Below are 17,941 nucleotides of genomic sequence, written 5' to 3'. Positions count from 1 at the left end.
ATTGGCTGCGCCGCCGGTGGGGCGGGGCATCCGCGCCCTCCCATTGGCTGCCGCAGGGGGCGGGACCCCCGCGCCCTCCCATTGGCTGCCGGCGGGGCGGGGCGGGGCGGGGCCCGCCCGCTGAGGGGCGCTGTGCGCTGAGGGGTCGCTGCCGGCGCCCCTTTCCCTGGGAATTACCGGGAATAAACCGGGAATAACCGGGAATAATCCCGCAGCGCGCCGCTGATCCACTAGCGAATGGGCAAGGGGCCAGCGTGTTCTGAGCTCCTGGTGTCATTTTATCTCCCCTACCCCCAGGGGATTGCCACTCGGTAAGCAGCCGGGGTGGCGCCCTGGGCTGGTGGAGCAGGGCTGAGGGGGAGAGGAGAGCCCCTGCCCACAGCCATTAAAGCTGGGAACGCGCTCTTCCTGCCGTTCATCACTGCCGGGCGATGATCTGCCATCACAGCTCCTGTAAACACGCCGAAGGCACCAATTAGTGGCGCACCGCCGTACCCAAACCCGGCCTCTTCACGGAGGTGATGCCACCAGCGATGCCCTCAGCGCACCTGAGTCAGAGCTTGGGCAGCAGCCTCAAACCCCGAGGAACCCCCCTAATGCACAGCCCCAGAAATCATACCCGAGGCATGAGCGTCAGCCTGTTAGTGCTCTTCAGAGCCCAATTGATGCGGCTTTCAGAGACAACAGCAATCAGGGAGAAATTCCTCCAAACGCACAAACAACAACAACAACAACAACAACAACAAGCTCGCAGGAGGAACAGCAACCCCTTTTCCTTCCCAAAAGCAGGAGTCGAAAAGTGAATAAAATCCAGGTGGTGTGTTGGCCTGCCAGTGCAGCAGGTAGAAGCTCACCAGCCTTGTGCCGCACTCGCGGGGGAAGCTGCTGCCAGGGTGGGATAAAACACAAAATCAGTGCCCAGTGGGTTTGTCCTTCCTTTCAGCGGGGTAACCTGTGCAGGCAATCCTCCCCCCAGATGGGTTTTGTTTCTCCTTTTCAGAAACTAATGCTGGGGACAATGCCAGCACATCTCCACTGTAGGTGAAGGTCTTCTCCTCAGCAGCAGCACGAACCAGACTGGACACGAGCATCGCCAAGCCTGACCCACGGGAGGGAGACCCTCCCTTCTCCTGTCTGTTTCCCTTCCTTTTCATTCTGCTAACAGCTGTGCACTATAAATTCCTTAGGGAAAAAAAACCCAACCCTTCACATTCATGCTAAACCACCACATCTTTCCACCTCTCCACTCTGGAGGGCACAGGCTGAAAATCATGGTCAAAATTGCATTCAACATACAACACACAACTCTTATCTACTTAAACAATAAACTATTCCACCCCTGGATATTTTGCTGCCATTATACTTATTACTGATACTTGCTTTGCCTTTAAACTCTCCTACCTTATCTCATTCTACAGTTCGCATAAAATTTCATTTGTTTCCTGGCCAATGCACCAATTAATGTTGTGGCTTTGGTTTGTTCATCCCGGGTTTCAGCACTATTTATGTGGTGGTTTCACATTTACCGAATTTTGTTTGCTCACTGAGAGATAGGATTTTGGGAGAAAAAGGCAAAACAGGCCTCTACTTAAGATAAACAGATTGATATTATTAACACACACTAAGAGAAGCAAAGGAAAAGGGAAAAAAACCCCACAAATGGATCTTTAAATTAACCTCTTCTCTCACTACAAATCTGTTTCTTTTTTACAAACAACGTAAAGAGGCAAAACTCAGAACCTTAAGTCAGTATTACTTATAAAATTTCCATTGAGCCTTTGAGAGAGAGAGGTCTCTTTTGTTGTTTGGTAACTTTCCACGAGAGAAATAGTCTACTTGTGGTTTCCAGCTTACACAAATGCAGCCTGCCCGGGGAACTTTTGCAATTGTGGAACTTCTTCTATCATGTAGCTTTTCTTATGAAAAGCTTTTCATGTGAAAAATGTCACATTCATGCTAAACCACCACACTAACGAAGGCAGCAATAATTGTACGAATTTAGGAATCCCACCCAATGAGGAGAATTTGGCAGAGAATTTGGAACGTTCACTGCAATATGTGAAATAACCTCCAAGCCCTGAGTTCACTCCCTCGGGTTCCAGCAGACCTCCTTGGAGGAACAGGGCAGGTGCTGGGAGAAGCTGCTCTGTGAGCATCACACTGAAACCACTGCCAGGACATGAAATGAAGGACACACACCCAGTCAGTCGTCAGGGCAAAAAGAGGGAAGTTCATTTTCCTGCTTTGATTTATACAGATTTTGGACTAGGACCGTGGGTTGGATGATGAGGTTGCCACCTCTCCAGCCACACGGGTCAAACTAGAAGTCCATCAACTGTCCCTCCTCCAGAGAGGAACGATAAACAGGAAGAACAGTTTATGATCACATCACTTTTGTTCACATGAAAACCTGTGAGAAACTCCACCTCAAAAACACAAACGTCGGAAGGCTGAAAAAGACCAGAGCAACAAGGGGATGCTCTGGGTGCAGCCCAAGCCAGCACCTCTCACTCCCAGCTGCGGATACACCCCAGTGCAGCAGCAGTTCTAGGGGAGGGCTGTGAAGGTGCACTGCCCACTGAAATCCCAGGGGAAATCCAGCATGAGCGGCAAACTGTTTCTGCGTGCATCGTGTGGGAATAACTGGGATTTGTTGGTGAAAGCAGCACTATCGAGGCCCAAAACGTTTGCCTCGACACCGAGCAGAACGTTGATCATTTTGAAATCCGTCTGCTGAAACTCCTGAAACTGTGCTTATATATGGCGGAAAGGGCCGTGTTTGTACGAGGACTCTTCGTGATCCCACACTCATGGAATAGGCAATCACTCAAAAAGCTGTGTTTGTAATAAATAGGGGATACAACTTGAACAATTCCACTCCTGTCACAGCCCCGGGATTACTGCAATCTACGTACACATCCCATCAAGGCTTACTCCTCGCTCCCGTTGGAATAAACAATTTTATTATTAAATAAATAATTTTCCTTGGCAATGCGGAAAAAATTCCTGCAGCATGACCAGTGTCAACTACTGGAATGTGTCTGAAGCAATGGAAACAGAGCTCTAATCATTGTTCATCAGGAAGCAGGAGAAACACACCCTGTCTTGCAAAATGAGAGGAGATGGAGAGCATCAGTGGTGGGACCTTTTGTTCAGGTGGTCACCAACCACGAGAGGAATTCCACATCTGACACTGCATCCCCTTTTAACTTTGTCTTATTCTTCTCTGTGTTAAATGTTGCCCTGACTGTTGGAGGGTGGGTGTCAGCAGACCTGATATCCACCTATCACGTTGTTCCATCACATGTAACATTGCACACGAAACATTGTTCCATCGCAACGGAACCTGATCAAAAATGTCCCTCCCTTTATAACGGGATCATAATCAAATCTCCACCTGTAGGCAGAGAGGCCAGAGGTGACCCCACAGCCACTCAGTGGGGCAGGGGAAGTTGGCTTTAGTCACCGGGTGGGTTGTGGGGCGGCATCCCCCTTTTCCAGGCAGCACCACCACCTCAGAAATGCTCGTTGGGCCTCGCTGAGCAGCCCCTGGGCCCAGCCCCTCTGGAGCTGGTCACAAGCCCGGTCCAACGAGCTCCTGGTTTCTTTAGGAGCAGCCCTGGGAACTGATTTTCTTGCCCACACAGCACGACATCCCTGTTCTCACCCTGTCAATGGAAGTGTGGCCAGGAGGAAACATTGGTGTGACCAAAGCCCCTCTCTTGGGGCCCCACAAACAGAGCTCCAAAAGGAGCCCCTGGAGCTCTCCTGGGCCCTCTCCCAGCCAGGAACTCTCCTGTTTGCTGCCCTCAGGGGAGCCCCAAAAAAACAACGAGTCCTGGGCTGAGCCCCTCCCTGCTGGAGGGCTGAGCCGCCGGGGAGACACCGAAGCATCCCAAAGCGAGCATTTCCCTGCCTTGCAGGGGAATTCCTCACGGGCTTCTCCCACGGCCTGCCTGTGCCCACATGGAGCCTGTGCCGGGGCCAGGCTGGCAGAAGCGCTGCTCTCGGAGGGGTTTGGGCAGCTCAGGCACCTCGCCGAGTTCAGCCCGTGAGTGAGGTTTCGTGGTGAGTTATCAGCTGAGTGAAAAGCTGCCACGTGTTGCTCTCTGCACAGTTGCTCAGTTCGACTTTGATTTCCCAAGTTGCGTCGAGAGCTGTTGAGTGTCACTCTTCCGTTCCATTATTAAGCTGTTAAGTTAAGTGAGCTGTAAGTCAAGTGTGGTTCCTTTGTTAAATTGTTGGGTTTAAGGTAGAACTTAAGCACTATTAAGTGTGAGTGCTATGAAGCTTCCGGGCCTTCCTTGTTATCTTCCCGGTTATCTTCTCTCTGCCCTCACTGCCCCTTTTGCCACAGACAAACACATCACCATTAATTCTATCCAGGCTCTTCCTGCTAGTCCAGATTTGTGGCCAAGCCCTGCAGGAGCCACCAGCCTGGCAATGTTCCCGTCGCAGCTCCTGTAAAACACGTCACAGCACCAATTACTGCCAAAGCCACCAACTGGGACAGTGCCATACCCAAACCAGACCTGTTCACAGAGTGAGCTGAAGCCACCGGAGATGTGGCCTCAATCAAGATTTTGAGCTGAGCTGATGGGTGAGGAAAGAGATGGAAAGAGATGGAAGGAAAGGAAAGAGATGGAAAGAGATGGAAAGAGATGGAAAGAGATGGAAAGAGATGGAAAGAGATGGAAAGAAAGGAAGGAAAGAAAGGAAGGAAAGAAAGGAAGGAAAGAAAGGAAGGAAAGAAAGGAAGGAAAGAAAGGAAGGAAAGAAAGGAAGGAAAGAAAGGAAGGAAAGAAAGGAAGGAAAGAAAGGAAGGAAAGAAAGGAAGGAAAGAAAGGAAGGAAAGAAAGGAAGGAAAGAAAGGAAGGAAAGAAAGGAAGGAAAGAAAGGAAGGAAAGAAAGGAAGGAAAGAAAGGAAGGAAAGAAAGGAAGGAAAGAAAGGAAGGAAAGAAAGGAAGGAAAGAAAGGAAGGAAAGAAAAGAAGGAAAGAAAGGAAGGAAAGAAAGGAAGGAAAGAAAAGAAGGAAAGAAAAGAAGGAAAGAAAAGAAGGAAAGAGAGAAAGGAAAGAGAGAAAGGAAAGAGAGAAAGGAAAGAGAGAAAGAAAGGAAAGACCTGAGAGTAGTGACAGGAACCAGCCCTTGTGCCCAAACCCTGCAGCAGCAGCACAAACACTGAGCTGTGCTGGGAGAACTGGGATCCCATTCCCAGGGTGCCCAGGGCTGCTCCCACACAGATCCTGGCTCCAAAAATGCTTTATTTCACCTTAATTCAGCCATCCACAGCTCAGACACTTCAGCCACACCACTGACACTTCCTTCATAGCCAATAAAGTCACTCAAATATGTCAAGCTTGGTCCTAAGGAAAGCCAAGCCCTTCCTGCAGGGAGAAAATACAACAGCATCATCACAGGGGAAGTGGAGCAATGGGTGGCTGCAGCCAGGGAAAAAAAAATAGAAATAAAAAGCCAAAATCAGCAAAATGCACAAACCTGGCTTGAGAGCAGCTTCCTCAGTAAATAACCAACGTTTGGGAGGGATGGCTCTGCTGCTTTTATGTCTTTGCAAAAAGTATTTGTAGGTGCCAAGCAGAGCTGGCCCTGGTAACTCCTCTCAGGTGTGGGAGCTGCAGCACCTGCTGGGAACAAGTCACGATTCCAGAATTAATGATTAGAATAAGAACAATGTATATCAGATTAAAAACTTGAGGCTTTAATTTAGATTGAAATCCTTCCCATCACTGAGACTTTACAGCATCTCCCCTCCTGTTTTCCTTTCTAACCACACTGAGTTGAAAGTGGGATTGATTTTTTTTTTTTCCCCCCTGACCCAGACTGTGCACCTGGGCAGGAGTTTGGATCGATTTGTTGATTATCCCAGGGAAACCTCTCCGGGTAAAGCCTGCAGAAAGTGATGACTGCGACTGTTTCACTCTGGAGCAGTTCCCAGACTCCTCTCCGGTCGTTCAAAAACGTGACTCTGGGTGTGCTTCCATCCAACCTGCTGCTCCCAAAGGATGTCACCCAACTCCTTCTGCTGGAACAAGTGAGGAGGTGGCAGGGACAGGGAGAACTGCAGGGCTCTGGGGGATGTCACCAGGGAGGTTTGGCTTGGATATTGGGGAAATTTCCTCATGGGAACAGCAGTACAGGAGTCCCCAACCCCGGAGGATTTAAAAGCCACGTGGATGTGGTGCTTGGGGACACGGGGCAGTGCTGGGAATGGTTGGGCTCCGTGGGCTCAGAGGGTTTTTCCAACCCAAACATTCCTTCTCCTCGGTCTCCGGTAAGCAGCATCGTCCCAGTGCAGCCTCGAGTGTTTCCATGTCCTTCCTGGAGGGCAAGAACTGGAATTCTCGAATTTCAACTCTCCTCCTGCTCTTTCCCTGCTTTAAGGAAATAACTCCACAGGGACAGGAGCTGTGGATTTTTATCCCAGTACAGCCATGAGGAGATGCAGCCAACTGGAAGCACAGGCAGCCTTAAAAATGATTGAGAGCACCCTCAGGTCCCCAAAAATACTCTTCGATCCAGTTTATCTGGCTGTACAATGAGTTTTCCTTGTGCTCCGGGCTTGCTTTCCTTTGCTCCCGACGTACAAACAGCAGCCCAGGCATCCACCCACGGTGGGGCACTGTTCACAAAGTTCCTTCGCGCTCACCTCTTTAAATTTTGATTTTTTTTTTGGGCAACAGCTTCTCCACTCGCAGGTAAAGCCCGGTTGGGAGTGAAATGAAACGAGCCAAACAACAAATCAAAAGTGTGCAGCAGCTGAAGGATGAGAGTCCTCAACTCCCGGCTCTCCTCGTGGCGCTGAGGGAAGGAGGGAAGAGCTCAGCTGTGCATTTCAATCCCTTCTCCCCCCCAAAAAAACATTGTGCGTCGTTTTTTCAGAGTGCCGAAGAGCGAGGGCTGGATTTTAATTTTGTTGTTTTTTTTTTTTTTTTTAAATGCGTGGTACAGACTTCAGAAGTGCAACATCCTGTAGACAAGGAGCCCGGTCCGGGCTGGATGCGCCTGGGGGGAAACGCACACTGGAGCCAAACCGCGGCAGTCACCAGCGTTTCTTTACAAGAAAGAGCGGGGGGGTTTTATCTCTTAGAAAAACAGTTCTGTGGAATTTACCAGCTCCCAGCATTTCAGCTGATTTGGTGCTTTTTTCGAGCCGTGCTTGGACAGTGACGGAGTTTCAGGAGGGTCGGTGTGGGAGGGACAGCTGAGGACACCTCCCAGGCTGAGGAATTCCGCACTCCTGTCCCCTCTCCAGCTGAGCACGGCGTTATTCCCTTTCCCCGGAGTGGGGATGGATCAGCTCCTTGTCCCACCTGACTCCTTTTCCCACTGAATTTTCCTGTGAAGGGCATTCCCAGCCCCTCCTGCTGCGCCGATGGGATGAGGAGAGACCCCTGAGCTGCCCCTCCATCCCCACCCTCTGCTCGGTGTTTATCCACCTGCCCCGGGCTGCTGGGGCATAGAAACAACCCCCGAGGAGAAAAAGGGAATTGTCTGTCCCAGCTCCCTGTGGGTGCTCCTGGCAGAGCCCTCCAAGGAGTGACCCCCACGCTGCAAATCCGCTGTGATTCCCGGCAGGAAAATATTCTTTAATTCGCTCACTGCTCTTGGTTCTGTTCCTCTCATACGAATTTCTGAGTAGCTCTTCTAGGGTGCTTTGTAAAACCACACAAATGTGCAGCTGGTTCGTAAAATCATAAAGAAAAACCTTGAAGTCGTGAATAATACGACAATTTTTACCACTGTAAATCCCTTAACCTTGTGGGCGTTGGATTTATCTGCCTTTTCCGACTCGAAGGGTGTAAATACCCATTAGAGTGTGAATTTTGGGCTGAATAAATACGTCGAGGAGGAACGTTGGGGACATTCAGTGTGGAAATAACAATCAGCTCACAGCCTGCTATTTATTGTTGTTATTATTATTATTATTGTTATTATTATTGTTATTATTAATGTTATTATTATTATTATTATCGAAGATAAGAGACAAACAATCCTGTCAAGGGGACGAGAGGATTGTGTGTAACAACATGTGGAGCTGCTGTAGTGTGACACAAACATTAATTTATTATAGGGTGATGTGCACAAAGAGCATTTTTTGCAAGAGAAAGTTCACGAGGTGTTCGGTCCATCCCAACAATTCAAGCGTGTGTGATCTTTGGGTGCTCAGGAATCCTGAGCTTGGTTTGCTCGGGCTGGTTTCAAAGCCTTGCAGGAACGTCTAATCTATAATTAACAACCCCCTGCTTTGCAGCCATCCTGCTGGCCGGAGGTTTGATGGAAACCTGGCTGGTTTTTCGTGGGGTTCAAAGGCGCTGAGCACAAAAAAAATGTCAGAAAAATATGGATTTGAGCTGCTCCACCTGAGGTTAATATTGATCTGGGCTAAGTGTCTGCATCCCTGGCTGGAGGGATGTGAGCAGCCCTGGCTTCAGACACTCCTAATTAATCCAGGTCCTTGAGCCAGTCCTAAACCCTTCTGCTTCGCCTTTGGTTTATTATTGATGCCCCTGTGCCAGGGTTTTTATGTTTTGTGTCATGATGTGTTAATTAACTTGTGCTTCCCCCCCCCAGTCATTTGGCTTAAGATTTAATTAAACAGTGGCTCTTCAGTGTGGTGAAGAGATTCAGCTGAGGTTTGCTTTTTGCCGGCTTGGAGGGATGTTAAAGCTGAATATTCCCCGTACCGGGAGCACTTCCTTCTGTGCTGTGGGATCCTAAACCCTCGGATCTGCCTGGACCAAACAGGAGGAAATTCCGTGGATATTCATTTACATTTATGGATCGTCTTTGTTGCAAGTTTTAGATTTTGAAAGCTGTTGTTTGGATATTTTATGGACTTCTCAGTGCCTCTGCTGAGGTTGGTTTTGTTTTGTTTTTTTTGTTTGTTTTTTTTTTTTGCCTTGGAAAGTTCAGGATGGAATGAAAAGCTGGAAATGCCTCCGTTATCCATCCGGGAAGTCTGAGGCATCTTTTGACTTTCCAAGGAAAAAGAAATAGAGGGAGACCAGCCAACTCCATGGGGATTAATCAGATTTTTTTTTTTTTCCTGGGAGCTGGGATAAATAGGGTGCGACTCTCTTGGAGTGACAACCACTCTAGAGATAATTTTTAGAAGGGAAGGTGCAAATTGTGGTAACAACAAGTGAATTTTGCTCTGATTATTTGATAGCTAGACTTTGGACGCAGAGAGTTTTGATCTCTGGCACTTCTTTAGAAAATTTGCCTTTAAGGTGCCGGTTTGACATGGTTTTATGGGATTCAATGGGATTACTCCTGTATTTTTAGGAAAAAAAATGGGGTTTTTTTAGGAAAAAAAAAAAAAAAAAAAAAAAAGGCAGTTCCTTCAGATGGAGAAGTTTCCTCCCTGTCCCCCAAAGTAAGTTAATGAAAAATAAAACCCCAAAAGACCCCCCCCCCCAAGGCCAGCTCTGAGCAATTTAGGGCTCTGGGCTGGAGAAGGAGCCTTTTGTGCCTTTGTTTTCCCCGGGAGCTGCAGCTGTGCCCGGTTCCCTCACAAAGGAGTTCATCAGCTCCATTATTCCCCAAAAGTGGAGCAGCTGCTGCTCCGCTCCAGCCTCATTTCCCCTCGCCCTCCTCTCAATCGGTTCACTCCAAACAGTTTTTGTCACTAAATCGTCGGTTTGTGGCGCCCACGTGGCCAGAATCCATAGAAAAATTCCAGAGGGCAGCGATGGGGAGCCCCTCGCTCGAAGGATGGGATCGCGTTGGAATGCGGAGCTGTGCGCTCTCAATTCCCGCTCTCAGGACGGGCCAGGAAAAATGGGAATGCTGCGAGGGCTCGGATTGTGCCGCTGTTTGGGAGGAAATGGGAATATCGTCCCTCTTTCCCGGCCTTTTACCTCCGTGGCTTCCCTTGTTCCCTGGGATGCAGGTGTTCCTGGGGTGGGAGGAATGTTGAACGCCAGGAATGCTGGCAGGGAGAGGACGCCTGGCTCAGATTTTACTGAAGTTACTGAGATTTGTTTTTTGTTTTTCCTAGGATTTTCCTAGATTTCCTGCAGTGCCTAAAGGAGTCCAGCTGGGGTGAGCAGGTTTTGCAGTCACACAACCTCTTTGCTGGCTCGGAGGGATATTAAAGCTGGACATTTCCTGTACCGGGGCACTTCCTTCTGTGCTGTGGGATCCTAAACCCCTGGGATCTACCTGGACCAAACAGGAGGAAATTCCATGGATGTTTGTTTACGTTCACGAATCGTTTTAGTTGCAAATTTTAGATTTCAAAAGCTGTTATTTGGATATTTTATGGATTTCTCAGTGCCTGTTGCTGTCCTTGCCCGTGCTGAGGTTTTTGGCCTTAGACAGTTCAGGATGGAAGGAACTGCTGCTGTTTCCGCGGCTGTTCCGTGGCTGAGGCTGCACTGTTGGGGGAAAAAATGGAAATCCAGTTTTCTCTTGAGCTACTCGAAAGGAAGATCCAAAGAACTTGGAAAAGCAGGAGGAGAATGCAGACACGAAGCACTTTGTCCTTGGGAATAGTCTGTGGTCTTTTCAAATGCTGCAGATCCCTGCAGGTGTCTGGGAAGTTTGATTTTCTAACCGCTTCCCTTCTTGCTGTGCATCCCATCCCGTCCATGGGACGCAATTTGAGGGAAAGCTTTGGAAATATTCTGGATTTTACCTGGAAAAGGGGGACCAAAATCCAAACCAGCTGAGGCTTTAAAAAGGAGGGAGAGGGCAGAGAGTGCCAGGACGCTGGAATGTGTCCCAGGAATGGCTGCCCAGTGCCAGAGGGCAGGGATGGATGGGATGTGGGGAAGGAATTCCTGGCTGTGAGGGTGGAGAGGGGCTGGGATGGAATTCCCGGAGCAGCTGTAGCTTCTGGAACTTCCCTGGAAGTGTCCAAGGCCAGGTTGGGCATTGGGGTTGGAGCAGCCTGGGACAGCGGGGGGTGTCCCTGCCAGGGCCGGGGTGGCACTGGGTGGGATTTAAGTTCCCTCTGAACCAATTCCAAGGTTCCATGATCTTCCTGGCACACTCGTGGTTCTTGTGTAGCTGCAGCCTGGATGGAGTTGGAGCATCCTGGGATGGTGGGAGGTGTCCCTGCCCATGGAATGGGATTTCAGGTCCCTCCCAACCCAACCCAGTCTGGAATTCTGCATCCCCGGGGGCACAGCCCATCCCTGCTGCCGCCTCACAGCCCCCCTGGGGTTTGTTTAGGAGCGTAGGGGTTTGTTTTCCCCCTTTTCCCCAAAGCCGCAGGCGGACTCTGCGGGTGTGTGTCCCGTTAAAAAACCAGCAGGTTCCTGCAGGCTGAAATCCTTGAGGAGTGACCTCTGCCAGCTTGAAGCTGTCCGTGTCACCGCGTTAAAATCCCATTGCTTACAGGTTAATGCTAAAAAAAAATAGGGGAAAAAAAGAAAAGAGAGAGAAGAATGCTGTGCGGATCAATTGCCGGCAGTTGTAGCTGCAAATCCCTGCAACCGACACCTTCGTTATCTATTCCACCATCTCAAAATGAGGAAAAGAGCAATGCAGCTTTCCACGTTAGGAGCTTTTGTGGTTATTAGATGATATTCTTTACACGACGCACATTTACTTTATTAATGCTAAAACCCTCTGGTGAGAAAAAAAATAAGCTTAAAAATGACCAAGCCAGAATCCACCTTGCTTTTAGTGCTCTGGGAATACAAACACCAGCTAATGGAAGCTCAGATTCCGCATAATTCTTGGAAAAAAAGTTCAGCCCGTTTGAACTCGTATCTGTCCTGAAGTCCACAGGTTTTCATCCTTTGGAGGATTTATTCCCAGCAACCTCGGCAATTCTGAGGGTTCAAGATTCGCCTTTGCAGGATATCCATGGGTTTGAATCCAGCTGGAAAAGGAGGGTTGGGAACAGCTCCAGGGCAACCCAGAGAGCGAGAGCAGAATCCATGGCCCCGGGTTTGGGGTGGGACGGGAGCGAAGGGCGGCCCTCGGCATTTATCCTCGCGTTCCACAGGTGGATTCGGGAATCCGCAGCAGGATTTGTGACTGAGGGATGGGATGCAGCGCTCCTTCCCTGCCTTCTGTCCTCGGGATTTATCCTGTTTCCACAAGCGGATTCGGGAATCCGCAGCAGGATTTGTGACTGAGGGAAGGGATCCAGCGCTCCTTCCCTGCCTTCTGTCCTCGGTGCCGGCCGCACGGTGGTGGTGTTGTTTCCCTAATCCCCAGAAGTTCGTTCCCGGGAGCAGCTGGAGGAGTGGGCAGGGCTGTGTCTGTGGGATGCGGCTGACTGACAGCGGGATGATGGTGGGGAGCGTTCGCGCAGTTTTCCTGTCAGGGCATCAGCACCGCGGCATCCAGATTTGCGTGGAGCAGCAGCGCTGCTTCTCCAGCTTCCCAGGCTTTGGGAATCTAAAATTTCCCAGGATTTGGTGCTTTAGTGCTGCTTTGTCCCCATGGGGTAATGTGAGGTGAGGCCCTTTTTTTTTCCCCAGGAGAACTTAGGAACTCTCTGAGTCCTCGGGTGTCATTTCAGAAAATTAAAGCTGCTGTTTGTGAAAAGGTGGTTTGGGCTCTGCTGTGAGGAATGGATCATCCCAGATTCCCCTCGGCAGAGGTTTGAATCCCAAAAATATCTCGCCTGGGGAGGCTGCCTGCTCAGGGAGAGGGCTGGTGCAGTGGTGCTCAGGAGCAGACAGAGGCTGGAGCTGCTGTGTGTGACCCCTGGCCAAACGCCCTGCAGGCTCTGGAGTGCTGTGGAATCCTTCCTGGAAGTCTGGGAAGAAGCCAGAGGCTGTGGGGAAAGGTAATTGAAACGTCCTTGAGATCCAGGAGTCCTGGGCAGGCTGGGATTGGAGCAGGAGCTCGAGTAGGAACGAAACAAAAACCAACCCCAAACTGAACCGAAACCCTAGAGAAAACCCAGCCGGGCTCAGAACAAACAGGATGAGGGCTGTGGGAGGGGCTCCTCCATCCCTGTTTTTCTGCCTCTGGAAGCTGAGCTGTGCCCTGGACGAGTTTTAGGGCAGGTGCCACTTCCACGGGTAAAGGCTGACCTTGGAATGGCCTGGGCTCTGTCCTGAGCTCACCTGGGGCAGCAGGGATGGCAGAGGAGGTGAAGCCACCCTGGGGTCCCTCCTTGGTCCCCAGCAAGGAGAAGGGTGAGGGAGGCCGGGGCCAGGAGGGAACGAGGGGTTTGGTGCTTCCTCTTCCTCACCCCGTGGCCCCGGGGAAGGAAATCGCGAACTCTTTAATTACATTTAATTAACGTTGCCTGATGATTCTGCTCCCCGGCACAGGAAGGATGTGGAGCTGCTTGGTCAGAGGGATGGAGAGGCTGGGAGAGAGAGCTGGGGGCGCTCACCTGGAGAGGAGAAGCTCCAGGGAGAGCTCCGAGCCCCTGGCAGGGCCTGAAGGGGCTCCAGGAGAGCTGCACAGGGACTGGGGACAAGGGAGGGAGGGACAGGACACGGGGAATGGCTTTAAGCTGAAAGTGGGGAGATTCAGACGGGATTTTGGGCCGGAATTGTTCCCTGGGAGGGGCTGGGCTGGAATCCCCAGAGCAGCTGTGGCTGCCCCTGGATCCCTGGCGGTGCCCAAGGCCAGGCTGGACATTGGGGCTGGAGCAGCCTGGGACAGTGGGAGATGTCCCTGGACAGTGGGAGGTGTCCCTGCCATGGCAGGGCTGGCACAGGGTGGGATTTAAGTTCCCTCCGAACCCGTTCCAAGGTTCCACGACCTTCCTGGCACATTCCTGGTCCTTGTGCAGCTGCAGTGGGGCCCTGTGCACTTGGAGCTACGTAATCTCTTCGATCCTCTGGAATTTCATTTCGAAACGAGCTGCGTTTTAAATGCATTAAAAATTAAATGGCATTTTTAAGAAGGAGGGGTTCTGGGGAGGTGTTCAGTGTTTTGGGGGCAGAGCAGGCTCGGAGAGCTCCTCTCCACCAGCCACCTCAGTGCAGCTCCAGCACCCTCAGTGCCCTTTACTCCGAGCAGCCCTCGAATCCATTGTGTGCGCTTCAACTTGGGCAAGGTTTTGTACTTCATCTGCTTGTGGACAAAAATGGCAGTAATTTGAATTTTTTTTTTCTAGGTCACTGTACACCATTATCAGCTGGTCTCCGTCCTACCAATTTCAGCCAGTCAGTTTTTAGCCAACGGATTTTTTAAAATAAAGATTCCCTGGCTAGAAAAGGAGGAGATGCTGTTCTAAAATCGTCGGAGCTCGTTGTTAAAAATGACCTTCGTGCCAGAGGAGGTTATTTGATTTAAATAGACTCGGAAAAAAAAAGTTCTTCATTTCAGCAGAGCAGATCTGGATAGACTGGGAGAGACTTGCCTGACCCTTCAGTGAGAACAGGAAGGAGTTCCAGCTTTAGTGGCAGCTGATGAGGGGGAGAAAGGGCTGATGGGAGGGAAAAGAGAATTTTCCCCTTTGTGTGAAAAATTGGGATGGGGAGAGTGTTGGAATAATGAGAGGGCCTTGGGAGGAGGAGAAACCATCATCCGTGGTGTGGTGAAGATGGCCCAGAGGACAGCGCCGGCTCATGTATTTTCCAATAAATTTGGAAAAAAAAATTATTGGAAAAATAATTTTTTAATTTTTTTTTTCAAAATAAATTTCTTTTCCTCAATAAATTTATGCTTCCAATAAATCGGTGTCACCCCTGGAGCCTGGCTGCTCTCCCCTCTCCCACATCCATAATTCTGCCGCCGCAGCCTGTGCTCAGCCAGGCTGAGAGATCCGTGCCCTGGCTCTTCTTCAGCTCCGGAATGAATATTTACGAGCAGGAAAAGCTCCTGTCCACGCCGGTGAGAGGCACGGGGATCGTGCTGGGTGGAGGTCGCGTCCTGGGGTTAAACGCTGCTGCAGGAGGGCCCGGGAGGCCTTTCCTGCTGGGCTGCTGGTGAAGGATCCGAGGCAATCTCTGCTCCACCTGAGGTGGAACAGGAAGAGAAATGAAAACACCAAATGTTTTCTCAGGAGAGGCTCCTCCAGCAGAGCCAGTGCTCGGTGCTGAGCAATCTCCCTGACAGGAAACACAACCAGCCCCAGCCAGAATTAGCTCAGATCCATTCTTTTCAGCCAATTTCTTTCTTTCCCCCTCCCCGATAACGCACTCGCAACACCTCTAATTTTAGCCTGGCTCCACGTTCTGGGAGCGAGCGGTGCCAGGAGGGTGGGGAAACGCTCCGATGGGAACGTGACTGAGCTGAGGGAAACGTGCCCAGCTCCCAGGGGACGGGGCCCTGCTGTGCATTTGGGGAACACGTCCCTGCCCACCACCCCCAGCAGGGTTTGCCCGAGGTCTGGGTCAGAGGGTGGATCTGGCCAGGTGGCGTCCAGGGGTCAACAGCGGCTCCTGCATTTGGGTGACGACAACCCCTGGGATGCTCCAGGCTGGGAAAGATGAGCTGGAAAGCTGGGAAAGGTCCTGGGGGTGCTGGGGACAGCAGCTGGACATGAGTCCAGGTGGGCAAGACCCCATCCATGGTGGACCCTGGATTGGGTCACCCTTCATGGTGAGACCCTGAGGGGCTGGAGTGAGACCAGGGCAGGGAATGGAGCTGGGAAGGGGCTGGAGAATCCCTGAGGGAGCTGGGAAGGGGCTGGAGCCCCGGGAGAGGCTGAGGGGGCTGGGAAAGGGGCTGAGCCTGGAGAAAAGGAGGCTCAGGGGGGACCTGGTGGCTCTGCACAACTCCCTGCCAGGAGGGGACAGCCAGGGGGATTTGGGATCTGCTCCCAGGGAACAGGGACAGGAGGACAGGGAACGGCCCCAGGCTGGGCCAGGGGAGGCTTAGGGTGGGCAGCAGCAGGAATTTCCCCATGGAAAGGGGGCTCAGGGATAGGAAGTGCCCAGGGGGGTTTGGATCCCCGTCCCTGGAGGTGGCACTCAGAGCTCTGGGGACAAGGTGGGCATCGGGCACGGCTGGGACTCCGCGGTCTGGGAAGGTTTCCCAAGCTCAGAATTCCCGGGATTCTGTGACGTTTGCAGGGCGTGGCTACTGCTGCGAACGGGGCTGTGCGAAGCTGAGAAATTCTCCGGGAATCCCGGCTGGACGAGGCTGCCCGGGGGTTAAACTGCTCCCCTACTTAGGGCTGGGCTGATCTTCGCTTCGTCTTGATCCCAGCGCCAGTGACACGCTGGGCAAAGCTCTGAACTTTCCTTCCTCGCAGAAATTCCGGCCGTTCAGGTTCTGAAGCCTTTGGATCAGGACTCCGTGTCCTGCTAGGGAGGGAACGGGTCCCCAGGGATGGACTCCCCGTGCCCCTGGCGCTGCCCAGGGCCACCTTGGAGCTCAAACCTGCATTTTGAACCCTGGAAGTTTCAGCTCCTGAGCAGGTCCGGGCCTTACTGCTGTGTGTTATAAAACGGGCTCAGAGACGGTTCAGTCCAGGCTCAGAACTGGAATTTTTCAGGATTTCAGCAATGCTTCGGTTCAAACTTGGCGTTGGGCTCAAATCCAGCCCGTTTAAACGCATTAAAAACAAACTAAAACAAATGCCACCGGGAGCTTCTGATGGCGCAGCAACGATGATAATGATAAATGCAATTAATATCATTTGCTTTCTTAAATAAGGGCTCCTTGAGAGTTCTGGCAGGGGCTGAGACAAGCGGGCCCGTGACCAATGATGTCCCAGCTCTCCAACCTCCCCTTTATCATCTGTGCTGCTGAAAATCATCAGGGACTTGCTTTGATAAGAGTTTGGAGCTTGTGAGGTTTAAATTGCCAAGGAAACTTTAGAGGAGCACGCGGTCCTTTAACAGCAAACGGGGCTGAGATCTGATTGAAAGTGAGATTTTAATTAGGGGCTGAGCCTCAGCCACAGCTTTGGGGGTGTCACAGTCAAAGCTCTGCTTTTACAAAACGGCAAAAAAACTTTGTGCAGTTCAGTGAAATTCCTGCTGTGGTGATCCCTGCTGCCTTTGGGGTAATCTGCATCCCCAGGGTGGGGAACCGTCACACAGCACGAACTCTGCTCACAGAAACCTGCCTCGTTGTGTGATGATGCTCAGGGGCTGCCAGGGCTCTGTCCTGCAAGACACGGGACAGTTTTAGCCTGGGAAATACCAGAAGCTGATTCGGAGCGAGCTGCCTGGCTTTGCTGAGGCCGGGTTTGGAGGACGGTGCTCGGCCACTCTTCCCTCGACTGCTCTGAAGCCATGGGGTGGTTGTTTGTGGAATTAAACCTGCCACAGAAGTACGAATTAAAAGGGAAAAGAACATTTCGTTAGGTTTTGATCGCTTTAAATAAGTTATTTCTTTTTCTTTCCTGGCTGAAATCCTCCCTGGGTTCCAAGGGCTCACCTGTGTGAGTTGTAGCTCCGGTGATCGCACAGATTTGTTACCTGATCCCACTAAAGCCCTCACAAATTCTCCCGGACCAGCACAGATGTTGCCAGGTTTAAAAATAAAATTAAGCCACCAGCAGCAGCAGCAGCAGCAGCTCTTGAGAATTCCTCAGCCATCGGGGCTTAATTCCATGGCGCTGTGCTGTTGTCTGTCAACCATTCGCGCAATTAAGAGGGAAAAAAAAAAAATCTCTCCCAACGTTTCCATGGTGCCGGAGCACTCCAGGAGAGCAGGCAGCCCACACAGGAGGCAGCAGCGATGAAATATTAATTGAGCACCAGCACATGGCCGATAATCCCCACAGTTAATCCAGGCCCGGCGGATGAGGAGCGCAGCCGGGCTCTTCCCTCCGTGCGAGGGGGGAAAGCGGCAGGTTGTGGGGTGGGATGTGGGGTCCTGTGGGGCCGGGGGCTGGCCCAGGTGGGTGTGGGAAGCTCGGGGCGCAGGGTGTGCATCCAGAGAAGCCCGGGGGGGAAGGGATTTGGGAAAGGTGCATCGAGCAGGGGGTGAGGAGTTTACTGCGGGGCGCTGTGATGGTGGAATCCTGGAATGGTTTGGGTGGGAAGGGACCTTAAATCCCAATCCCCATCCCAATCCCATTCCATCCCACCTCCCAC

General features: G+C 51.3%; 2 long non-coding RNA genes across 3 annotated transcripts; one reads left to right on the top strand and one right to left on the bottom strand.

Annotated features, from left to right (window-relative positions):
* Positions 1-1,757: 1,757 nt before the first annotated feature.
* On the bottom strand, positions 1,758-5,546 carry LOC136294848 (uncharacterized). The gene is made up of 3 exons (XR_010722496.1): positions 5,499-5,546; positions 5,272-5,386; positions 1,758-4,461 (listed from the first exon to the last, which is right to left on the bottom strand). It is a non-coding gene; the product is annotated as an uncharacterized lncRNA (long non-coding RNA).
* Positions 5,547-5,742: 196 nt separating this feature from the next.
* Positions 5,743-14,600, top strand: LOC136294850 (uncharacterized). Of its 2 annotated transcripts, none has more exons than XR_010722497.1 (4): positions 5,743-6,051; positions 6,969-8,877; positions 10,021-10,064; positions 14,062-14,600. It is a non-coding gene; the product is annotated as an uncharacterized lncRNA (long non-coding RNA). The 2 variants fall into 2 exon arrangements; XR_010722498.1 differs by lacking the exon at positions 5,743-6,051 and adding an exon at positions 6,222-6,291.
* Positions 14,601-17,941: the final 3,341 nt, after the last annotated feature.

Source organism: Chamaea fasciata, unplaced genomic scaffold (assembly GCF_029207755.1).
Source record: "Chamaea fasciata isolate MVZ Bird 193981 ecotype frontalis unplaced genomic scaffold, bChaFas1.0.hap1 SCAF_10, whole genome shotgun sequence".
In the NCBI taxonomy this organism is placed as follows: domain Eukaryota; kingdom Metazoa; phylum Chordata; class Aves; order Passeriformes; family Sylviidae; genus Chamaea; species Chamaea fasciata.
The sequence above is the reverse complement of the archived record's forward strand: the minus strand, read 5'-3'. Positions and strand labels throughout refer to the sequence as shown.